This window comes from Dipodomys spectabilis, unplaced genomic scaffold (assembly GCF_019054845.1).
Source record: "Dipodomys spectabilis isolate Male_0828 unplaced genomic scaffold, ASM1905484v1 ptg000140l, whole genome shotgun sequence".
NCBI lineage: Eukaryota > Metazoa > Chordata > Mammalia > Rodentia > Heteromyidae > Dipodomys > Dipodomys spectabilis.
In genome coordinates this window covers 9,316,357-9,321,209 of record NW_024870817.1, presented here as the reverse complement: position 1 = coordinate 9,321,209, position 4,853 = coordinate 9,316,357, and the positions used below count along the sequence as shown (strand labels likewise).

At 36.7% G+C, this 4,853-nt stretch overlaps 1 non-coding gene across 1 annotated transcript; it reads right to left on the bottom strand.

The window, feature by feature from the left end:
• Nucleotides 1–4,290: 4,290 nt before the first annotated feature.
• LOC122117383 lies at nt 4,291–4,397 on the bottom strand. Its single transcript, XR_006149135.1, has one exon. It is a non-coding gene; the product is annotated as a U6 spliceosomal RNA (small nuclear RNA).
• Nucleotides 4,398–4,853: the final 456 nt, after the last annotated feature.

The window sequence follows — 4,853 nt, the reverse complement described above, 5'->3', positions numbered from 1 at the left end:
GCATCCCCATGGCATGGGCTTCAGTTCGGGAATAGAAAACTTGATGGCTGAAAACAAGAGTTTGAATGTTGATGTTTTCTTAGGAAAAAAAATTCATCTTGGCCACCTGGAGCCAATGGAACAACTTGTAAGCTGCAGTTGGCTTTACTGATCCTTGCAGCCTGTGAAAAATGAAATGCTCAGGTCTAATGATCTAAGGCCCCAAACTCCCATGCCTGGTACATGAGAGAAGGATTAGTGATGCATACCTAGTTCCCAAAAACACCATTCCTGTTTTCCACGCACGACCAGCCCGACTTTACTGAAGTCCACAGACTTCAGTAAAAGGTTTTCCATCTTAAGAACCTTCTTTCGTTTTGTTTTGCCTTAGCAAACCAGCTCTCACTAAATCTCCTCTTTGTCTATTTTTTAATTATTTTTTCTTACTATCTTTAAGTAGTTATACAAAGGAGTTGCCATTTAACAAAGAAGTTTATGAATTCAATACATCCTAATCAATGTCTTGTCATGCAACATACTTTCTCAGATGAGATTCAGAACCTTGTAGCTCTGAAAACAGTGACATCTTGGGTGTGTACAGTATATACCAGTAGCATTTCCCAGTTTTGACAATCAAAAGTAACTCTAAACATTGCCAAAATATCCCTTGAAGAATAAAACCACTCCCATATGAGAACTACTGCCCTACACCTACTATGAAAATAACGAAAATCATGTTAATGGACAAAAGAAATAAACTATCATAAAAATACTAAATTAGCTGGGCGCTGGTGGCTCATGCCTGTAATCCTAGCTACTCAGGAGGTTGAGATCTGAGGATCATGATTCAAAGCCAACCTGGGCAGGAAAGTCTTATCTCCAATAAACAACTAGGAAACCAGAAGTGGCACTGTGGCTCCAGCGGTAGAGTGCTCGCCTTGAGCTGAAGAGCTCCAGGACAGTGCCCAAGCCCAGAGTTCAAGCCCCACGACTGACAAAAACAAAATACTAGATTAGTAAGAAAACATATAGAGGAAAAAAGAGAACAAAGAAGACATAACAAATGGAACAAATAGCCTGATGAAGAAGATAGACCAAGACTATGTCATCAATCACATCAAATATAAACCATTCAAATAGCTCAAGTAAAAGGTGGAGAATATTAGATTGGATAAAATTAAGACACAACTAGTGCTTCCTGTAAGAAATTAAGTTTAATGATACAATAAGCTAAAATAAAATTATAAAAAATAATATATCGGGGCTGGGAAGGTGGCTCAGTGGTAGAGTGCTTGCCTTGCATGCCTGAGACCCTGGGTTCGATTCCTCAGCACCACATAAGCAAAAAAAAAAAAAAAAAGAGAGAAAAGCTGGAAGTGGCGCTGTGGCTCAAGTGGTAGAGTGCTAGCCTTGAGCTGAAGAGCTGAGGGACAGCACCCAGGCCCAGAGTTCAGGCCCCACAACCGGACCCCCCAAAAAATATATATATATATAATATATATATATATTATATATATATTATATATATATATTATATATATATATCATGCTAACATTAATGCAAACAAATCTAGGATGACTAAATGTCGAAAAATTAAATATATATTAAACACAGAATATTCTAAATTTTAAAATAACATCAATTTTGGAATAATAGAGTGGTCAGGTTACTAAGATGACATAACGATCCTAATAGCCTAATCACAGAGCTTCAAAGCATATACAGAATAAAGCTGATAGAATTGTAACAACAAACATACAAACTAAAATTAGAATAAGAGGTTTGAGCACCTCTTTCAATGATTGGTAAATAGGAACTCAATAAAAACTTGGAAGATCTGAGTATCACAACCATTTAATCTGGTGGGCATTTGTTGAACATTGTATACAATAATTTCAGGACACAGATTCTTTTCAAGAACATAAAAACCCAAAACACATTCATTCAGAGCCATAGCGCAAGTCTCAACACAACTAAAAGAATCCAATTCACATGAAGAATATTGTAACAATCACAATAGAAATAACTTAGAAATTAGGAACAAGAAGACATCTAGAAAATTCTAAGTATTTACAAATAAATGGCACAAATAGCACATTTCTAAAATAATACATGGGTCAATGAGTAAATCAAAAAAATAGAATTTTGAACTGAATGAAATGAAAACTTGTAGATGTCATTAGAATAGTGTTTAGAGTAGATTTCATAGCATTAAATGTCTTTAAGAGATAGTGGTCTATAATTTCAACACTTGAAGATTGAAGATAGAGGATCATACATTTATGATCAACCTGGAGTATATAGCAAAACCCTGACTCAAAAAACAAAAACAAACAAAAGAGTGTAATAGAAAAGCTTCAAATACTACTACTTTTTTTGTAAAGGTGATGTGCAGAGGGCTTACATTTACATAAGTAAGGTATAAGTACATTTGTTTGTTTGTTTGTTTTGGGTCCAGTCGTGGGGCCTGAACTCTGGGCCTAGGCGCTGTCCCTCAGCTCTTCAGCTCAAGGCTAGCACTCTACTACTTGAGCCACAGCGCCACTTCCGGCTTTTTTCTTTTTGCTTATGTGGTGCTAGGGAATCAAACCCAGGGCCTCATGCATGCAAGGCAAGCGTTCTACCACTGAGCCACCTTCCCAGCCCTGGTACATTTGTTTTTGAACAGTATCACCCCTCCTTTTCTCACACTTCCCCCATCCATTGTCCTTTCCCCCAGATTGTAAAATTCATTTCCAACATAGTGTCTTGTGAGTAGCACTGCTGCATTGGTTCACCCTTCATTCTTTGTCTTACCATTTCTGTAATTCCTCTTCCCATCCCCAAATCAGATAAACTTAAAAACAGTACAAAGGGCACTGAAATCAAGAACAGTGACAACAGGGAGTAAGACAAAGAGGAAAAAACAAAAAAGAGAAATAACTGCATACAGTACACTAACTTTTATAAACCAAATAAACAAAAGAGAGAAAGCTGACTGGAGGTGTGTCTCGAGAGGCAGAGTGTTTACCTAGTAATACTGAGGCTCTGGGTTCAAACTCAAGTACTGAAACCTAAGGAAAAACAAACAGCAAATTATATTATTAAACCCAATACAAGTAGAAAAATGGAATATCAGAAAAATGGCCATAATAAATATCAGAATGGAAATTAATGACATTAAAGACAAAAGAATCAATGAAGAAAGCAATGCAACCCACTAGTTTTTGTTTTCTTTTAAGAATATCAATAAAATGGAGATTTATCCAGTGCAGATAAGAAAACAAAAGAGAGAGTATTTAATATTTCTAATGTAAGAAAGATGACTCCCAGAGAGTTATTTTTTTCTACATCCTTAGGGGTTTCTCAGTAAATAAACTACATGGGAAGGTGGTAAAGAAGAAGGAAATAGACAAAGAACAAGGAAAACAGAACATGATTCCTCATTAACTATAAAGCAGCACAGAGTGTAATGTCAAGTGAAAGACAGAGATTTCTCTTGCTAGCTGGTCTACTTAATTGTCTACTTCTACACTCTCCAGACCTTGGAAATGCAACTGTTCATTACTACTTAGAGTGCAGCTGCAATTATATTCAAATCTGGGTCATTTCAGCATATTGACTTCTTGTCCTCTCTTTCTAGTTAGATAGCTTCTTTTGGATCCAGAAGGAGCTGTGGCTGTGTTTCAGCAAGAACTCTTTTACTCTATTCTTGGCTGCACTAGAATCTTAGATATATATAGGTCCCATTCCAGATCTAGCATGGTAGGCAGAATTCCAACATGTACCCCACGATGATATCCATCCTAACCCTTTCATGTTACTCCCACTATTATGACAAATTAAACATGTCAAGAGTGAATTTGTACATATAATTAACTAATCCCTGAGCTTTAAGCTAGATTACACAAGTACATCTAACCTAATCACATGGGCTCTTTAAAAGCAGAGTTGGTCTAGCTAGTGGCAGAAAGGAAAGTCAGATAATGGAACATGAGAGAAATTTCTAGTAAAAGAGGTTCTTTGTTGCTTAGGAGACAGTATGGCAAGAAGCTGAGAGAGCCTTCAAGGGCTGAGGAGTAGTCCTTGTTTGACAGCTAACAAGGCATGGGTCCTCAGTCCTACAACCACAAGGCAGTAAATGGAGTGGGCTTAGAAGATTATTACAACAGTCTTTGAGTAAAAATCAACCTCTCACACCTTGATTTCAACCTAGCAGATCCTAAGTAGAGGACCTAGTATTTCAGGTAAACAGCTCACTTTACCACTGGCCACAGAACTATTTCACAATAAACAGTTATCATCTTTTTTTTTTTTAACCAACAGTTTCTAAAAATATGGGACGCTTCACGAATTTGCGTGTCATCCTTGCACAGGGGCCATGCTAATCTTCTCTGTATCATTCCAATTTTAGTATATGTGCTGCCGAAGCAAACACAACAGTTATCATCTTATGCTGCTGTTTGTTCATTTGCTACTCAGGACAGCAAACTAAAAGTCTTACCAAAAAGTGCTGTCCAACCGGAGTGTTTAACAAGCTTCTCATTAACTTTTATGCAAAGTTTAAGATGAACTGAACCAGAAGAATTATCATCACAAAAAATAATAAGTTGTACTTCTGATCTTAATCTCTTAAAGCCTAAGAAACCAGGCCCATTATGACATTTTGAACACTGCTCTTAGCTAACTTCATGCTAATGTCCTTTCCACTTATCATCATAATGAAGGGAACTATTAAGGTAATATATTATGCCTTCCAACCTTCATGCAACACTGAATTACAGTCCAGTCAATATTCATTCAATTTCCAGATTTTCGGGGAATTCCTATGCATAATCTTAATACTATGATCTAGTGTACAATATTACTACCTTGATACACATATTCTAAAAGT